Source organism: Grampus griseus (genome assembly GCF_964374135.1).
Source record: "Grampus griseus genome assembly, chromosome: 9".
NCBI classification, from domain to species: Eukaryota; Metazoa; Chordata; class Mammalia; order Artiodactyla; family Delphinidae; genus Grampus; species Grampus griseus.
The window spans coordinates 26,193,555-26,215,038 of NC_139003.1; the positions used below are offsets into that span (position 1 = coordinate 26,193,555).

At 37.2% G+C, this 21,484-nt stretch overlaps 1 pseudogene across 1 annotated transcript; it reads left to right on the forward strand.

The window, feature by feature from the left end:
- The first annotated feature begins 15,998 nt into the window (after positions 1-15,998).
- On the forward strand, positions 15,999-20,501 carry LOC309827137 (developmentally-regulated GTP-binding protein 1-like; annotated as a pseudogene). Its single transcript has 4 exons — positions 15,999-16,210; positions 17,283-17,406; positions 17,529-18,831; positions 20,433-20,501. The product of its transcript is annotated as a developmentally-regulated GTP-binding protein 1-like (transcript).
- The last annotated feature ends 983 nt before the right edge of the window (positions 20,502-21,484 follow it).

The following is a 21,484-nucleotide window of genomic DNA, read 5'->3' on the forward strand; positions in this document are numbered from 1 at the left end:
AAAAAAAAGACAAAAATCTATAATATTTAAATATTCCATTCCAGAAAATTTTCATTTTCTGAAACTGGAAGAGCACGTCATAGCTAGCTAAAAGTGAGTCAGAATGACCAACACTAAGCTATATCCCAGTCAAGTTATTAAACCTTAACAATACAGAAACATGTAGGAGAAAGGGGGGGAAAAAAAGAACACGGCAGGCTTCAAATTTCTCTGCAGCAGCAGATAATAACAGAATAGAGTAGAGCAACATCCAAAAGATCATCAGAGAAAGAAAGAAAAGCACAGTGTTTATTATCCAGACAAATGTAACATACAATAATTCTAGAAGTATTGTTTCCATGAACTTTCTTTAGGATCTACTTAGAAAACTGTTAGAGAAATCGCTGAAAAAAAACAAAGTCAGTTAGACTGAAATCATCTAATTATAGAACTTAGACTAAAATAAAAATGGAGATTAAAGTGGTTTGACCACACAATTTCTATTTTCACTGCTCTTTATTTCCTCCTGCATCTTTGAGTTTCCATCTGGAAAAGTTTTTCTGCTGCCTGAATAAAACCCTTTAGCATTTTATTTGGTGTCATGTTACTGATGACAAATGTTCAGTTTTTGTTCATCCAAAAATTTATTAACTTCACTTTCATTCTCAGTGAATTTTTTCACTCAGTAAAGGATTTCCGGTTGGCATTTTAAAGTTGCTATTCCATTACCTTTAAGATCACATTTTTTTTCCTAGCAAGAAATCACCTGCCAGTGATTATTGCTGCTTTCAAGATAATCTTTTTTTTTTTTTAATTCATCTGCACTTGACATTTTCTTACATCTTTTTTTTTTTTTTTTTTGCGGTACGCGGGCCTCTCACTGTTGTGGCCTCTCCCGTTGAGGAGCACAGGCTCCGGACGCGCAGGCCCAGCGGCCACGGCTCACGGGCCCAGCCGCTCTGTGGCATGTGGGATCTTCCCAGACCGGGGCACGAACCCATGTCCCCTGCATCGGCAGGCGGACTCTCAACCACTGCGCCACCAGGGAAGCCCACATCTTTTTTAATATTATGTTCTTTCTCTCAACAATCCTACTTAAATTAGAATGCCTCACTTGTGTACCTCACACTCGCTTACTTATTTTCAGTCTTGACCTGTCCATGCTCATTCTGGGTATTTTCTTCTGACCCATATATTAGTTCACAAATGCTGTCATCATCTACATCTAATAAACTGAGAAATCTTTACCAATTATTTCTAAATTTGGTTATTATATTTGTTGGTCCTAAAATTTCTATTTTTTATGGTGTCTAGTTCCCTATCAAATTTTTAAGTTCATATTTTATCTCCTTTAACACAGTAAACTTGTTATTTGGGGGTCTCTGATGGCTCCATTATCTGGAGCCCCACAAGTCTTTTCCATTGCTTATTTCTGCTGCGTTTCTTTCACTCAATCTCTTCTCCTTATGCACCATGATAACTTGAATATTTTTTATTATGTTACCACTGTATTTGCAAAATTGATTATATAAATAATTTTATTTGAGGCTTAAACTGATGTCATCTTTTACCAGAGGTGATTTATCTTTAGTTTCCACTAGGGGCAGTATAAACATGGGATTATCTTTACCCACTCCTAGAAACTGAAATGTTCCAGAGTTGACATCAATCTCTATGACGGCCTTTCTATATCCATTTCACCCTTCCTCCTAGGCTGTGGCCCTCTGAGAACCCTCTTCAAGGATATTGGCATTCACCAGAGCCTAATCTCCTTCACAGGCTTTGGACTCCAATTTCTGCTCCCACAGAAATCTGGAATAAATTTAGAGTGGATTCTTTTCTGACACACTGCACGAGTAACAATTATAAGCAAAAATTTAACTGTAAAAAAATAAAGAAACTATAGAAGTACTGGAGGAAACTATGGTGAATTCACATATAAACTTGGGTAGGGAAAGGATGTTCAAACCATGATTCAAAATCCAGAGTTCTCCAAAAAATTTCACAGCTTGTATGGAAACACAAAAGACACTGAATAGCCAAAGCAATCTTGGGAAAGAAAAACGGAGTTGGAGGAATTAGGCTCCCTGACTTCAGACTATACTACAAAGCTACAGTAATCAAGACAGCATGGTACTGGCACAAAAACAGAAATATAGATCAATGGAACAGGATAGAAAGCCCAGAGATAAACCCACACACATATGGTCACCTTATCTTTGATAAAGGAAGCAAGAATATACAGTGGAGAAAACAGAGCCTCTTCAATAAGTGGTGCTGGGAAAACTGGACAGGTACATGTAAAAGTATGAAATTAGAACACTCCCTAACACCATACACAAAAATAAACTCAAAATGGATTAAAGACCTAAATGTAAAGCCAGACACTATCAAACTCTTAGAGGAAAACATAGGCAGAACACCCTATGACATAAATCACAGCAAGATCCTTTTTGACCCACCTCCTAGAGAAATGGAAATAAAAACAAAAATAAACAAATGGGACCTAATGAAACTTAAAAGCTTTTGCATAGCAAAGGAAACCATAAACAAGACGAAAAGACAACCCTTAGAATGGGAGAAAATATTTACAAAGGAAGCAACTGACAAAGGATTAATCTCCAAAATTTACAAGCAGCTCATGCAGCTCAATATCAAAAAAACAAACAACCCAATCCAAAAATGGGCAGAAGATCTAAATAGACATTTCTCCAAAGAAGATATACAGATTGCCAACAACCACATGAAACAATGCTCAACATCATTAATCATTAGAGAAATGCAAATCAGAACTACAATGAGATATCATCTCACACCAGTCAGAATGGCCATCATCAAAAAAATCTACAAACAATAAATGCTGGAGAGGGTGTGGAGAAAAGGGAACCCTCTTGCACTGTTGGTGGGAATGTAAATTGATACAGCCACTATGGAGAACAGTATGGAGGTTCCTTAAAAAACTAAAAACAGAACTACCATATGAACCAGCAATCCAACTACTAGGCATATACCCTGAGAAAACCATAATTCAAAAAGAGTCATGTACCACAATGTTCATTGCAGCTCTATTTACAATAGCCAGGACATGGAAGCAACCTAAGTGTCCATCAACAGATGAATGGATAAAGAAGATGTGGTACATATATACAATGGAATATTACTCAGCCATAAAAAGAAACGAAATTGAGTTATTTGTAGTGAGGTGGATGGACCTAGAGTCTGTCATACAGAGTGAAGTAAGTCAGAAAGAGAAAGACAAATACCGTATGCTAACATATATATATGGAATCTAAAAAAAGAAAAAAAAAATTGTCATGAAGAACCTAGGGGCAAGACGGGAATAAAGATGCAGACCTACTAGAGAATGGACCTGAGGATACGGGGAGGGGAAAGGGTAAGCTGGGACAAAGTGAGAGAGTGGCATGGACATATATACACTACCAAATGTAAAAACAGATAGCTAGTGGGAAGCAGCCACATAGCACAGGGAGATCAGCTCAGTGCTTTGTGACCACCTAGAGGAGTGGGAGGGAGGGAGACGCAAGAGGGAAGAGATATGGGGACATATGTATATGTATAACTGATTCACTTTGCTATAAAGCAGAAACTAACACACCATTGTAAAGCAATTATATTCCAATAAAGATGTTAAGAAAAAAAAATTCCAGAGTTCTCAAAGAAAAGATTGATAACTTTCACTACCAAAAAAAAGAAAAATGTGCATGTCAAGAAATGTCATAAGTGAACTCAAAAGGTAACCCAGGAAAAATATTTGTGATTCTAATACAGATGAAGAACAACTCTTGCTAGAATATGTAAGTTGCTAAAACTAAATTACAAAAATAAAGATGGGCAAAGGTTATGAAAGGAAAAGGAAACGCAAGTAGCTGTTAAACACATAAACAGATGCTCAAACTTATCTATAATGAAAAAAAAAACTTACTTTGAGATGCCACTTGATCTTATCATATTTGCAAAAACTGAAAATTTGAGAAAACAGACTATGAGGAAACAGGCATCCTTATATATTGCTGATTGTAATATGTATTGGTGCAATTCTTATGAACAAAAATTTGGCAATAACTATCAAAATTACAGAGAACTTTGACACCACAATCCAACATATAACATACTTTTCAGAAGTAAAAAAATGATATAGATGTACATACTTATTCTTTGCAGCATACTGTCTTATAGCAAAAGCTTACCTTTGTAATATCAAAATATGCATCAACATGAGACATATCAAATAAATGATGGTATGAGGACTTAAATAATTGTTTTTATTTTCATAGATATACCACAAGCCTAACATCTGTAATGTATATTATTATATATAAAATTTAAATGATTATTAATAATACACACTGAAATGAAAAGCACAGTAGCATAAATTAACACAAACCCTATAAAGTAAGAAATGAAATAAAGTAAACAAAGATTTGTGTTCCAAAATGCAACTGGATAAGCATTCCAATTGACTATGTAGATTTCTGTAAGGACAGGAATTACAAGCGCTTTGTCAAGAAAAGAGGAGAATGAGAAGGTTATTCTACTGGAATACATCATCCGACAATGTGTTTTAGAATATATGAGTGGTATATTTTATAAGCCTTTCAATAACAGAAAATAACTCTTGGTTGCCTTCAGAACTGAATGACAAATTGACTGGAAATAAAATTCTTAGATCAAAATCTTTTCCTTCAAACTTCCACTGAAAGGGCCTTTGTCACACCTTACTATAGACTAGGTTATACCCACGCACAAATACATCTTGCATTTTACCTTTTGTTTTAATATCATATATGTAATTATTTCACTAGTAAATTTTTCCCCACCATCCTATAAACTCCATGATAAGAGCAACTGTGATTATTTTATTTGCCTCTTATTCACCTAGGTTTGTGTCTAATATAGAATAAGTGTAAGATAAATATATTTTAAACGAATAAATGAGCAAATGAGTAATGCAAAGAAATATAGAAAGCCCCTACCTGTATTGCTTCATTTTCTTCCAGCTCAAATTTACCATTTGAGCAAAGGCATCTAAGGAAAGGCAAATTGTGCTCTGTAGTAAATAAGCTGTGTATTCTAAGTTCATGTTTAAAGGATTTTTTTAATCCTCTTTTGAATTTGGTAAAAATATGTCTATGCGTGAGACTTTATTTATAGTCTGTACCATAGAACCTTTTTCAGTTGATATCATTTGGATTCAAAATTTAAATACCCCTATTGAAATGTAATTATGTCAGTCAATGATGCAAGATCTTGGGCAAAAATGTGAACACAATAATAGCTAACACAGAGTATTTCCCTTGTACCAGATACTCTTCCAGGGGATTCATGCATAATAACCAATTTATCCCAAATGTACTCTATGAAGGTGGATTAATTATACAGATGAAGCATCTGAAATAACAAAAGTTAAGAAAGTTGTCCAAAGGAAAGAACCATTTGGGAGTGAAGAGATTCTTCTTGATGCTTAAGATAAACATCATCTACATGTATGTAGAATATGTATGCATATGCACAGAACAAACATGTAGAAAAAAGTAAGCAGAGGTTACTTCCAGGGGGCACTGGAGGGATAAGGATCTACAGTGGGAGGGGGATTGATGTTTTACCATAAACACCTTTGTACTGTCTGAAAGGTTACTATGTGCATATGTTACACTTTCAGTTTAAAAATAAAAAGAGGGAAAATACTAGCTATCCTGAATTTGAGTTATTTATGCTCCACTTGGCAAGGGATGTCAAATGAAGGGAGGAAAGCTAAGGCCCAAACTGTCAATATCACAGTCTTGCTCACAGTCTGTCCTGTTTAACAGAGAGTATTTAGGGTACTTTATAAACATAAAAAATATGTAGTTTATATATGTTATAAATATACCTTTGGGAAAAAATATATTACAAATATAGTTTGTTCCCCTTTATTTGAATTGTTTTATGTATTAATCCATTTCAAAAGGCCATTGTTAAATATATGTAATATATCAGTATATCTATGCATTAGTCGCTATTTTTTTTTTTTTTTTTTTTTTTTGCGGTACGCAGGCCTCTCACTGTTGTGGCCTCTCCCATTGCGGAGCACAGGCTTGGGACACACAGGCTCAGTGGCCATGGCTCACGGGCCCAGCCGCTCCGTGGCATGTGGGATCTTCCCGGACCGGGGCACAAACCGGTGTCCCCTGCATCGGCAGGTGGACTCTCAACCACTGCGCCACCAGGGAAGCCCAGTCGCTTTATTTATTAATAGAATAATTTAACTAGCTACATGTACTGAGATGCTGAAGCATTTCTTTGAAAACAGCACTGGCTTTTTGATCCCCATAATTCCAGTCTTGTAATCATTCAACATCAAATGAGTAGCAAATCTCATCAATTTCAAAGCTATGCTGAGGTGGTATGATGAGATATCAGTCTAAGATATTGTTTCAGTTGTCAGGAAAAACACTTGTAAGGAGAACTAGTCTATTTGTCTGTTTCAAAATGAGCTTTTTTCAAAAAGGCTGTAATCTAAAAGACGCGAAACAAATGACAGAAGACAAGACTGATAGTAGGATGAGCCACAACTGTTATTTTGCCTTCAGCTCAATCAGACTCACCAAAGAAATAATAATTCAGACACAGGATAGGATGGGGTGGGATTGGCAGTGCTTTCTTCACTTTTGAGATAAATACATGCAAGCAAAGACCTTGAACCTTAAGGAAAGCACTTAATCTCTATTTAGAAATATATTTTAAGTAAATATCTATTTGATGTAAAAAGGATCACATCACTTGGAGAGAAATGTCAGCAATAATGGCTGACACGTAATAACACATTCCAACCAACCTTGCACTCTACATTCATTATCCCACTTAATGTCCCATTTTCTGTAGGTTCAAAATGATGAAACAAGTGCCACAAGGGTAAGTGACTTATTCAAAATAAAACACCCTAGAAACAGAGGAGGAGAAACTCAAATACAGGACTGTCAATTCTAAGTCCAAAGTTGAGCACACACAGCACGTATTCACCAAATATTTATTTCACTCCTTTCTGCCAGGTGCTCTACTAAGACCTTGGGATTCAATTCTCTGAAGGAGTTTATCTGTTAGTGGGAGAGATTAATGGTATCAAGTTAACATTTTTTAAAGTTACATTTTGTGATAAACTATATGATGGAAATGAAGAGTGAGCTGTGGTTAAGACTGAGGTGAGGTCTTTCAGTGGAGGGTCAGGGAAGGGTCTCAGAGGTTGTGGCATTGAGCGGAGCACCAAAGACCAGAAGAAGCTGCTTGTGTAGGGCAGGAGAAAGGACATTAGAAACAGAAGAAAAATCAAATTCCAGGGTTCTTAGAAAAAACTTCACCTGTCTGTGGAACAGAAAGGAGGCCAGTGTTCTGGACTGTGCAACCAGAGGGAGAAGTCTACAGAGAAGGGAACAGGGCCAGATTATTTAAGACTTTGTAGATCATGAAAGGAGTTTGAATTTTATTCTTAATAGAACAGGAATTCACTTAAGGAGTTTAAACCAAAAAATAACTCTTATCTAATTTTAATTTAAATTTTTAAATGTAAAATTTGCTTGGCAAATGACTAGATAGTGGTACTATTTACTTAAAGTGATTGTATAACTTATACTTGAACAAGGATAGTTTTGAGAATGAAAGGAGGCCTTACTAATAATTACACCATGACAACAGATCTAAACTAGGACTGTTCCAGGTGTATTAGTTGGCTTTTGCTACATAGCATTCTACCCATTGGATTTAAGCAACGTTTTTTTAGCTCATGATTCTATAGTCCGTTAGGAGCATTCTGTGGTCTGGGTCTGCTTAGCTTAATCCCTCTGGACTCAGGGAGAATGAAGAAGGGCAGTTGGTGGCCAAATGATCTAACATGGCCTCTGGATCACTCTAGACTCACATATCTGGCTGTTTTCCATCAGGGGTATGGGTGCAAATGTGCCACTGGTCTCTACTTATCCACCAGGCTGGCACACCCACATGGTGGCAACAGGGTTCTACAAGCCACAAAGTTGAAGCTACAAGGCCCCTTGAGGTCTAGGCTCATAACTCATATGACTTGTAACCTTATCATTTGTACTACATTCAGTGTATCAAAGGTCACAAGGCAAACGCCAGATTTAAGGGATGGGGAACCAGATTCCACATTTTGGTGAGAGTTACTGTAAAGTGCTGTGGCCATTTTGAACATTTGTCAGCTCTTAAGTTGATAGTTTCAGAGGTTGTGTAAGCTGGATATTCTGTGTTAGAATAATCCTTTAAACCCTCCATAAACCATCCATATACTCAGAATGAAGTAGGCATCTTTAAAGCAGATGCTTAAATCAGATATATTCACTGAGAATACTGGTCAAACATAGAAGATATTTGCCCATTCACGGTTCTATGCCTCCTGGGTCACTCAAGCTGCCTCTGAGGCAAAATACTCTCACAGCCCAAGGATTCTTACCCTTGAGGGGACATGTTGCTGGCACCTGAAAAATTAATGACCACAACTGGACAATTAACTGTCTATAGCTTTGCCAAATTAAGGAAATTCAAAGCACTCACGGTAAAACTCAGAGTGATAGGAAGGATGTGCAGGTCTCATAACCTCACGTGTTCTTAGCTTTAGTCCTCTTCTGGTGTACTCATTCCCTCCTGCCTAGGTGCAAGATCTCCACTAGTCCACACTGCAACCAGACCCCCACCCCCTCCTACATCAAGTGAACTCCCAGTGGACCAAGATTTTACATAAGTCTTTATTTTAAAAAGCTTCCCAGAGTATCTTGATGAGCTGCCAGGTTTGGGAACCACTGATGTTATCAACAAGTTTATAGCTGAACCTAGATTCTCACTTAATCTTGCTCCAAATGATATCTGTGTTTTCTTGGAACTAAAGAAATCATAACTTAGAAAATCACTATTTTCTAAGAAGAGACAAAATATTATTTCGATTTCTTTGAAATAATTTACTAGAAAATTTTGCATCACTAAATAAAGAAATCCTTCTTAAGGGCACTATATCTCAAATTTCAGACACCTGGTTCCTGTAAATTAGAACACTTTCTTAGGGATATGGCTGGCAGATGCTACTTTTATGAGTGAATTTTCAAGACTGGTACATTATTCTCCTGAAAAAATTTCTGAAATGCATAAAAATGAACAACAGCAACTACAGAGCACATAGAAAATTCTGCTCAATCACACCTAAACTAATGGAGAGCAAAGAGCAAGGTTTGTTATTTCTTCCCTTTGTGTACACCAAACATTGTTAAAGTAATAATAGTAATAATGGCTATAATCATTGAGTTCTACACTACAGCCTCCACAATGCTTTTCACTAAGCACTGTACTTGCATTAGTCTATTTAATCTTCACAAAATCATGAGGTAGGAGTATTATCACTCTTTTAAAGATAAAGAATCCAGAACGTAAGAATGTTAAGTAACTTGTCCAAGTCACACAGCTGGTGATAGAGCTGGGATGGAACCAAGGTCATCATATGCCAAAGCCCAAAAATTCAGCCATTACTACAACCTGCCATAGAGTAAGACAAAGGGGTAGAGCAAAGGCAGAGACGGTAATAAGAAAGCTGAAAACATGGTCATGATTTCTCAACATATGCTGAGTAATAACTACAAATTTGACTTCCAAACTTGAGAGTCTCCCAATCCACAATTTAGGTAAATATATAACTACTCCCAGGGGAAAATGAACAGAGCATTATGTTCTATTACTATGTTCATCTTCTAGTCCTTTGCTCTTAAGAGAACATTACTAAACTAAAATGTGGGGTTTTTTTCTTTTTTAGGGGGAGTATTGTTTGTTTTTGTTTCTATATCACATTCATAATTGTCAGTGAGATGAAAGTTTATTTTGTGCTTAATCAATAAAAAATAATAGCATTCAAGGGCTGCCCACCAAGAGAACAAAAGTCACTGGTGGAAATTAAGTGGTAAGTCCAACTGAATGGGTCCCATACAAAGGGGCAAATAGGAAGCAATGCAAGTCCTCTCCCGTATACCATTATATGTATCTTCCTACAAGAAAAAGGACATTTCGGGCTTCCCTGGTGGCGCAGTGGTTGGGAGTCTGCCTGCTAATGCAGGGGACACGGGTCCGAGCCCTGGTCTGGGAGGATCCCACATGCCGTGGAGCAACTGGGCCCGTGAGCCACAACTGCTGAGCCTGCGTGTCTGGAGCCTGTGCTCTGCAGCAAGAGAGGCCGCGATAGTGAGAGGCCCGCGCACTGTGATGAAGAGTGGCCCCCGCATGCCGCAACTAGAGAAAGCCCTCACACAGAAACGAAGAGCCAACACAGCAAAAAAATTAATTAATTAATTTAAAAAAAAAAAAAGAAAAAGGGCATTTCACCAATTTGCCAAGTAGGTCAGGAATTTCCACAACTACTAAAGTAAAAGTTAGCCATATATGGATTATTCCTAGGAATAATTTTGCTTGAAAGGGATTTATGTCTCAACTAGTAGCAAATAGTCAGTGCAGATCATTTGAACATAGTTTGCACTGTAAATTTTTGCTGAAAAGGCTTTCCAAATGATTAGTGAAGACTTTTAAATATATCATACATTCATATATATCTTTAATTCTTTTTTCTTGTTATTATTTATCTTCTAAGTGAGAATTTGTCTTTCTAAATTTGCACAGCAAATACTTTGTTTTATTAGATATATTCCAAAAAGACACTGTTTCCAGTAAATGGAATATTTAGTATTATATTTATCTATCATGTATCTTTGTTTTCTCCTGAATGTTATACAGTTTCTCTATTATTATTGTGTAATATTTTGATTGAATTACATTATTAAGAACTACCTAAATTCATTTTACAGTTTAACAAATCAAATTTAAATGTTTTGTAGATATCATAAAATTCCCCTATGAGTCAGTGCTGCATGTTGGGTTCAATTATTGAACTGTAGCTAGATGTGTCAAGAGAAGAGAACCATATATTTTCCGAGAGTATGCTCTCAATTTTATAACCCCTCCAATCTCCTTCTATTTTCAAGACCAAAGGAGAGGTGTGAAGGGAGGTGCAAGAGCATTTGACCCAAATATTAGGTGAGAGAGAGAGAGACCTGTGCCTATGTCTTAGCAAAGTAAGGAAGGGTGACATTTTACCATAAACAAAGAACTCCTGAAATTCATCAATGCTGCGAAATCTGAGAGTGAGATGGCAGGGCCAGAGGTGATAGGAAAACTACACGGGTCTTAACAAAACTTATAAGAGGACATTATCTTTCTTTCCAAATGCTCAGTTTAAATTAGTTCCCCATAATTGGTGTAGAAAATAAAGAGAAATATATCTTTACCCTTCAAACAGCTTGATAAAATCTTACATCTGTAGCTAACCAGAGTGTGCAGGTATGTCAGGAACCCCACTTAAAAGAAGTAAATAAGAAGCGTATCTACACAGCCCATCTAAACAAAATCCTAAAAATTTGCTTTGTGGAGCTGAATGGCTAAGATGAGCTGTTATATTAATCAAATTACATAAGAAATGGCCAAATGTCTATTTTGTGCTGTGTGGAGACAGACACTAGCAATCCAAGCTAGGGAGTTTTAATGAGGAGACTTAATTAAGACACATATCTTCAGAAACATGAGTCTCAGCGAAAAATCACTGCCAAACTCAGTGCTAATTAGCAAAGATTGGGAATTCAGAAAATCTGGCTGTTAGAAAAAAGTATGCTAAAGAGTAACTATAGAGTACTGCCCACAGAGTATATTGTTGGGGTTTTGATCCTGTGACAGAAACTTGTAGATCTGGACAGCAACAGGTCTTTGAATGATGCCCAGCCAGTGTTCCCCACTAAGAGCAGAGTTCTTCCAAAAACATCCTGACACCTGGGAACCTCAAAACCAGAGACCAAGGACTCATTACATTCTTTGGCTATCCTTTCAATTTTTGAATAGCTCAATTTAATTGTAAGTATTGTCTTCAACTGAGCCAAATCTGTCTCTTTGAGGTTTTCATTTATTAATTCTGGCTCTGTGAAATTATCCAGATGAAGTCTAACCCCACTTCTCCATACCTCTATCTGTTATGTTTTCTCTTTTGTAGCACAACAGGATTCCCTGTTGTTTCTACCGTCCCTCATGTAACCCTGCTTCAGACCTTACCACCATCTGGGTCAGTATCTTCTGAAAAAGATCCAGTTGCTGTTTTTCTTAAAGCTGTGGTGCCTCAAAATGTAATCTATTCAGTGTGTCTCCAGTCCTCTGGACTCTAGAATTTTGTAATTGCTACCTAAGTTTGTATTAACATTTTGGCAGTTACAACACACTGTTGGCTGATTTTGAACTTGTAATCAACTAAAACACCTGTCTTTTACTTACGAACAGCTATTGAGCCAGGTTCCTCTATATTTTGTACTCCACCAGTTGATTTTTAAGTCCAAATTTGTTTCATTCTTATTGAACAAATGATCAATGTCCACTTGTAGAAAAATTAGAAAACGCAGCAAGATAACAAAGATAAGCAAGAATATAAATTAAGTATAAATCATCCCTTTATTCCAAACATTTGAAGACAATTGCTATCTACATTTTGGTAAATACTTTCCCAACTGCCTTTTCTATGCATACATATGCTGATTGTTGGATATTTATGTGAATTTTTGTCTACACACAAAATATAATTACATATACTCTTATGATCTACACTTTTTCTAAGTTGCACTTTGTAAATACCTTTAAAATTTTAAGATACATATTTATTCATCTATATTTTCCTTTGAAATAGCTTCACAATACTCCAGTTTTAGATGTAACATTGTTCCAGGTACCATGGCTGCGTAACAAACCACTTCAAACTGTAGTGACTTAAAACAACATTTATTTTGCTCACAAATCTGCAATTTGGAAGCGCTCAACAACTTGTCTGCTCTAGTTAGAATCAGCTGTAGTGGCTGAAAGGCTGGAGGCTGGAATCATCTGAAATCTCATTCACTTATATGACTAGTAGACGCTGGCTGTCAGCAACAATCTTAACCGGGGCTTTCTGCTAGGACACCTAAAGATGACCTTGCCATGCAGTCTGGGCTTCCTTACAAGCTGGGTTTCAAGGAAGAAAAGCCCCAAAGGAGAGAGAATCAGGTGGAAAGTCATATTGCCTTTAAAAGTCATCCAATTTCACTTTCATCATATGTTATTCAGTGAGGGAGCCACAAAGTCCTGCCTAGGTTCAGGGGAGGGGAAAATGTAAATGGAGGAGTGACAAAGTTAAGGAAGAGCACGTGGGACTGGAAATACTGTTATGGCTATCTTTGGAAATCACTATCACCACAGCCATAATTCATTTCACCTACTTAATACTGTTTAAAATGTCCACCATTATAAAAAATGCTTCAACACAATTCTCAAATAGACATTTGTATTTACACAATTATTTCTGTAGGATATTCTGAGAACAGTGATTACAAAGTTTAGGCACATTTTTAAGGCTTTTGATAGATACTGGCAAATTGCCATTCAGGAACATGAATGGCAATTGAGACCCCAATCATCAGTGTACGAATGGAAAAGCCCATTTCTTAACTCTAGCTTAAACACTGCATATTACCAGACTTCTTAGTATTAGCCAGTGCTATAGTATTGTTATTTAAATTTGAGTTTGTTTGATTACTAGTACATTTGAACATTTTATACGTCTACTGATTATTTGTATTTCTTCTTAGAAATTGCTTTTTTCTTGGCCTTTGATCACTTTCCTTTTGATCTCTCTTTGAAGTATTTTTTAGAGAATTTTATGTATTAACATTAAACCTTGTCAAATATATTGCAATGCTTTTCCTGATTTCTTATTTGCCTATTATACTCTATGTAAAGTTCTGATGTTTTCCTGTTTTCAAAAGAATATTCATTTCTTAATAATGGTTTATTTGAGGTCTTCTTCAAGACACACACACAAAAATTCACCTATATTTTCTTCTAATACATTTTTTAAGACTTAATTTTTATATAAAATCCTTAATAAATCTGAAATTTGGGTGTACGGGAAGAAGTAGAAAACTACATTTTTTTTCTAAATATCTCTTTTCTTGAAAACCATTTAAAAATTAATCATTTCTCCTATTCTTTACTTATTTATTATTTACCATACACCAAATACATAAACATACTACTTCCTAGTTTTTTTATTTTCTTTATGATTCCATTTATCTGTCTATTCCAACTTCTCTATCAAGCTATTCTACCTATTTATCAATGTATTCTTATGATGCTATTCTAGATACTGCTGCTTTATGGGCAATGATATGTAAACTTTTTTATTTCTTAAAGCCATTTGAGAATCTGATGGATTGTTTGGATTCTATACCTAGAAAAATGCACGTATGGGCATACACAAAACTGCTTTCATTCAGTTTCCTATGATTATGCATCTCTGAGACCCATATAAGGGGACTTCATCTTTGCATATATCTCATGAATTTAACTCTGAGTATTTTATTCTTTAGACTGTTATTGTGAATGAGTTCTTTTTTCCATTTCATTTTGTTATATTTGTTTGTTGATAGCATATAGGAAAGCTGTGGATTTTGTTAAACAATTTTTTTTGTCCAGCCACCTTTTTGAATTCTTTCAAATCTAACTGTTTTCATTTTAAATCCTTTGTGTGTTCTATATAGACAATCAAACCATCTGCACTGAATATAATTGGGTCTTCTCTTTCCCAGCATTTAAATATGTTAGAATATTTAAAACATATATCTTAGCTAGAATATCTAAAACAAGGCTTAATAATAATGGAGATAAAATACTTCTATTTTTATTCATTTTTTGATGCATGAGTTAATGAGAATGCAACTAAAGTTTCACCTGGTTACATGTGCAAGATAAAAATTTTTCATTGTGTTCAATTTCCTTCTGTTTTTCATAAGTTTTTCTTCTATTCCCAGTTTGTTAAACATAAATGCCTCTCAAAGTTTTTATTTAGATATAATTCACTTACCAAAAAATTCATCCTTTTAAAGTGTACAATTTAGTGGGTTTTAGCACAGCCACAAAATTATGCAACCATTACCATTATCTAATTCCAAAACATTTTGTCACTCCAAAAGGAAATCATTCCTTAGTAGTCACTCCCCATTTCCACTTACCCCAGGCCCTGGTAACCACTAACCTATCTTCCATCTCTATGAATCTGCCTATTCTGGACCTCTCATATAAATACCTTCTTAGTGAATTCAGCCCATTATTTCAAGTCTAATGATATTTCTGAATTCTGATTCTACTCCAGATCATATTAGCTATTAATTCTTTAATGCTAGATGAATGTTGATCAATTTCATAAGTATGCCTCTGCATCTTAAGTCATTAAAAAATGTCACAGAAATGTGCCAATTATTTGTGCAATTTCTATGTAGGCATCTCCTGTTACATTGGTATAACAAGCTAAAAATTTACTCATCTTTAGAATCATCTTGTCTGCATGCCTGTATTTTGCCTAAAAAACTGTTAAGTGATTAGCTAAAAATACAACATATTGTTTCTGCTGTAGCAGCCAAACCCTGCCAAATGCTGAAATTAGAGTTTTGGAGGCAAAGTTTACTCTAAGTCACTACATATTAGTTCTAATCAATGCACCTTGTTCTGTATGTGAATAAACTATCTCTTTCATAACAAAGGCCAAACTCTTTTCTAGTATTAACTACAAACCTAATGACCCACAGTTTTTAAAACAAAACTTTAAAAAAATATATCAAATTGTTACAGTTTTTCCATACTCTAAATTCTGTAAGTTTTCCCTTTTCCATAATACCTAAAAATCATAGACAATGGGCAATTGCTAAATATCCACTTTAGTGTCTGCTTTGTAAACACCACAGCCTAGATGGATAAATGGTGAAAGGGAAAACAGTATAATTCACATCAATCTGCCAAGTTGCTAGTGGTTCTTGACCCACAGTTTATGAAACCTTCCATATTGAATTTTATTATATTCAGAATATCATTCCTCCCTCAAACATTTGATCACTATAAATTATTATGAAAGATGAAGAGTCATGGACTCTGACATGCATGGCATGAGCATAGGGAAGGGCCAAGGAATGGTCCCATGTAGCACTTCGGCTCTTCAGGCCCCCTACCCTCAGATGGGGCCCAATGTCTGCTTCTGGGGCAGGGCTGGACCTGCCACCAGTCCCGGAGCGGGTATGGAGGCTCCTCTGTCCACACAAGCTCCTCTCACAGCCCAGTCCTTCAGGCCCCCAGTGCTGTCAGTTGCAACCTGGCATTTGGACAGAACTGGCTTCCTACCAGGGTGGGGCCTCAGACTCAGAAGCTATCCATCCTCTGGAATCGGTCTCTTTCTAATTCCTTCTTGTAAAAGAGCTTGACCTCCCAGCTCACCAGGCCTTTGGTCTTACGTGGATGTGTGTATACATACATGTGTACCATAGAACCAAAACAAAAATGGAATCACTTTTGTTGGGGACAAAATGGAGTTGGCTAATGCAGGCACATTAACGAAAAAAATGAAGCTTAACCTTACCTAACATTAGCTACAGGAATTTACAGCTCTTCTCAGAAGTCAGCAGAGGACGCCAGCCAATCCGCAGATGCCAAATCTGTTCACACCATCTTTGGCATTCCTTGTTCCTGACTCAGCTACTCTGAGCCAAATAAGGAAGAAGGCCACCAGGCTTCAGCTGAAAAAGACAAATTCCGCATTTATCCCTTTAGTCCTTACTAGTCCCTTGTGTTATTTCACTTTCTTCTTTTTTTTTTTTTTTATTTTCTTTGTAATATCAATGCCTTTGTTACTGGTTTCTAAGAACTTATTTATGACTAAGGATGTTAACTATCTGTCATGCAATGCAAATGAAATGCTGTGTTTTATTGCCATCAATTTACTACAGTGGGGCTTCCCTGGTGGCGCAGTGGTTGAGAGTCCGCCTGCCGATGCTGGGGACACGGGTTTGTGCCCCGGTCCGGGAAGATCCCACATGCCACGGAGCGGCTGGGCCCGTGAGCCATGGCCACTGAGCCTGCGCGTCCGGAGCCTGTGCTCCGCAACGGGAGAGGCCGCAACAGTGAGACGCCCGCGTACCACAAAAAAAAAAAAAAAGTACTACGGTGTTCTGTATTTTGGTTATGTATTAAAATATAATCATGTAGTGTTTAAAAACAAACAAACAAAACACCTTTAGTCAATAACTAGCAGGTAACTTATTGCTCCCGCAGCCTTGGGTTTCCCGGTTTTGCAGGTCGTAAGCCTTGCAAACAAACTCATCGTTCTGCTTTGTTTTACTGTGTGTTTTTGACAATACATACCTGTGTGCATATAGGGGCCAGAACAGAGGTCCAAACTCACTGCGCAGTCCAGGACCCAAAAAAGAAATGACAGAAAACCTTCCTCCAAAAACGGCGGAATTGGAAGCGTGTCGGCGAAGAGACCTTTCCGCGCGCGCTGTATCGTCGCGCTGAATAGAAGACACACACCCTGAACTTTCGCGAGAAGTAGGAAGTATCGCGCCGGCGCATTGCAGTAGCTCCTGCTGGCTTTGGCAGGTTCGCTGGCGGGTATGTGACAGAAGCACTCAGTGTGGAGGCCACTGCACCCCCGGGGACTCGCCATTAGGAGCAGCACCTTAGCCAACACCTCGGAGATCGAAGCCGAGATGGCTTAGACTAAAAGAACAAGACCACAGCACACCACTTAGGGCTGCTTAAGGCTCGCTCTGGTAAGCTTCGCGGAGAACTCATTACTCGAACAGGTGGTGGTGCTGGTGAGCCGGAAGGTTTTGTTGTAGCCAAGACAGGTGGTGCTCGAATTGGGTTTGTGGGCTTTCTAACTATGAGGAAGTCAGCCCAGCTCAGTAACTTGGCAGGGGTATATTCTGAGGTGGCAGCCTGAATTCACTACTCTAACCACTGTGCCCCGTGTCATCAGATACAGAGGGGCCAAGATCCAGCTCCTGGATCTCCCAGGTATCATTGAGGGTGCCAAGGATGGGAGAGGCAGAGGCCATCAAGTCGTTGCAGTGGCCCGAACATGTAACTTGATCCTGGTTGTTCTGGATGTCCTGAACTGTTGAGACATAAGAAGATAATTGAAAACGAGCTGGAAGGCTTTGGCATTCACTTGAGCAACAAACCCTCTAATATCGGTTTTTAGAAGAAGATAAGGGACGCATTCATCTGAAAGCCTCTTGCCCTCAGGGTGAGCTGGATGCTGAAACTGTGAAGGGCTTTCTGGCTGAGTACAAAATTCGTAATGCCGATGTGACCGTCGCGATACCACAGCTAGTGACTTCATTGAAGTGGTGGAAGGAAACAGAATTTATATCCCCTGATATCTATGTGTTAGTTAAATAAGATTGATCAGATCTACACTGAGAAATTGCATATCGTCTATAAGATGCCTCATTGCACCCATCTCTGCCCATCACTGCTGGAATTTTGATGACTTGTTGGAAAATATCTGGGAGTATCTGAAACTAGTGAGGACTTAGACCAGACGCAAAGGCCAGTTCCCAGATTACACATCCCCAGTGGTGTTCTGCCTTACCCCAGAACCACAGTGGAGGATTTCTGCTGAAAATTCACGAAAATCTTATCAAAGAATTTAAATACGTTCCAGCCTGTGGTTTCTCTGTGAAACACAAAAAAATGGTTAAAGCCATATGTTGGGGGATGAGGATGTCATTCAGACACGGAAAACTTCCCCTTTCTCCATCTGCTAGGCCAACCCCTGCAGCTTTCCAAATGACCAAGCATCCTACCCCAAACCCCTTCTGGCTTTGGATCAAGATTCAGGAGGGAGATGGAGGCACCCAAACTGGCACTGCACTTATCTTCATGTCACCTTGTACTTTGAACTGCATAAAGGACCAGGTAGGAAAAAAAAATGACCACATCCATTAGGATTTGTTTATTTATTTATTTATTCTTTATCTATTTGGGAATTCATAATTAAGGTGGTCATAGGATCATAAACATTTTTGAAATCTTGTTCAGGGCATGAGTATGCAAAAATGTAAATAAGGACACCTTTACCTGAGGTGAGGCTAATGAATGTTTAATGAATGCTTGAGTGACATAACCTTTCAGTGACAGTGCTCGCTCTGCTTTTCATGCTTGCATATAGGACACATCAGTAATTATTTAAACTTTTATCTTTCATCATTTAATTAATGGAAATAAAGAAAACCTGAATATATTCTATTATTGAAGAAAATGACAAAATATTATAACTACCGAAGAGAAAAAAAATTTGTGAAAGCTCATTTGAGACCAATTTTGTTGTATTTTAAAATATCTGTATTTACAGAAATACATTAAGATAAATATAAGCTTTATAGTAACCCAAATATTTCCTCTTCATTTATGAGTATGATCAATAGGAGCTGCTACAAAACAGAAGAAAAGGTAAATCCTTAAAATATTCAGTTCTAGAATGTGTCCATGACCTTTTGTGCCTTGTGCCACGTGATGAATTATTCATAGAACATTGATAACAGTGTGACATACAGTCTTATACACAGGGGATCAAATCATTGAGCTGGGAGAGGAAGATTGTAATTCTTCTTTTGGCTCTGCCATTAACCTGTTTGACCCTGGCCAGTTTATTCATTCATTCATTCGTTCATTTATTCAACTCAACAAAATTTTAGGGAACTTCTCCCAAGTGCTTTGCACTCTACCAAGCAATGGGATATAGCAATTACCAAAATGTCCCCAGCTTCATAAAGCTTACAGTACAGTCATTTAACCTCCATTCAAGTCATTTACTTTCTAGTCAAGACACATAATTTTTTTGGTCTCAAGTGTTCTTATTTATGAAATGAAAGAATTGGGTATTTGTAATACCCTATCAAAGACTCCTGAGTCTTCATCAATAAAACATGCTTTCAGTCATGTTCTCCATAATAATTGTAAGTTGTCCTCAGTTATGCATACCATGTTGCAAAATTCTTATGTGACCACTAGCAACTGTTCCTTGAGCCAATTGACACTTGCTGTATGGTACATCAAATACTACCACGATATTCACTGAACAACCCACGTGTCCATCCCATAATCATGACCTCTTTAAGTTCCACTCCTAACTCAGAGCATTCCAACCAGTGTGAAGGGGCTATGGGAGTGTGAGATGATAGCAATTCCCTCCAGCTATAGAGGAGTATGATAAGGATGTGGTAGGCTAGAGCACCTGGCTTGTGGGCTTCTAAGGCAAACAACCCGATCTACTGCCTTTTATGTATTGTATATGTGTATCATTTTCTAGGTATACCATGATGTAAAAGAAATTGGGAATTATTACTCTAACCAATCAAGTTATAAAGTAAAAAATGCAAATATTACAATGTAGGTAAAGAAAAAAGTAAATTATAAGAGCAGAAGAAAATTAGGAAATAGTCACTGTCAAGCTCTAAAAAGTCTTTTAGAGCACCAAAACTAATTTAATATTATCTGTATAAAATTGGAACCAACAGATTTTAGGCTATTTCAGAGAATATAATACTGTACAGGAATATGACATCGAATATAAAGTAAAGGAGTAAGCAGCGTCTTTGGTCAAAAGTCTCAAGGTATAAATTAATCATTTCAGTTTATGAGGCTGTGTCCCCTTCCCCTTTATTTAATATGTTTATAAATAATCATTCTCTAAAGGGGCTATAAATAACCTCTATGTTTGTAAAGTTAAATAATATATACTACCAAATCTAAATTCCTGTGATTATGTCCCTGGAACCCTAAGGGATAATTATTTTTAAAGCTTTCTTATTCTGACTTAAATATAAGTAAATAAATTAGATCAAAGCCCCGATTTCTATAAGAACTCCTGTTGGTTCTTACAGAAATACCATCCCTCAAGGTTCTCAAATCTGTCAACCTCCCCATTCACACAGCCACTGCCTTAAGTCTAGCTTTCATGTCTATCAATCATCCAGTCCCCCTCCCCATTGTTTCCAGAATGCTTCTCTGTCCTCTGCAAGATGTTTTGAAGAATCCACTTCATCTATAGAATTGGTTTCCACAGAAGGAGGAATACACAACCTACTATAATCTCAAATTGTTTCAGGAGGGATTTGTATGTTTTTCAAGTGGATTTTCTTTAAAGGTAAATAACACTGGTCAGCTGAGTAAAGTCAGAGTTCCCTGATATGGCACCCAAGGTCCTTGTTGATATGCCTTCAGCATTTCTCTTTAGTCTTGTCTCCTACCGTCCGTATTGCAAATAATTCTAAACTGTCTACGGTTTCCCCCAAATATTGGTGCATCAAATACTGGTGTATTTAAACATGCCTTTCTTTTACCTGTAATACCCTCCATCTCCACTTCTCCCATCCTTCAATTACACTTCTCTGATCTTCACAGATAAAGTTTATCACTCCTCACTCCGTCCATGTTTTAACATCTGCTGCTCTTACAACACAGAGATAAAAGTATGCTTATGTCCATCTTATCTGCTAGATAGGATCTTTTTTGAGTATAGACATTGTGGATTGTATCTTATTCAACCAGCATAAGGCCAAGCATATTA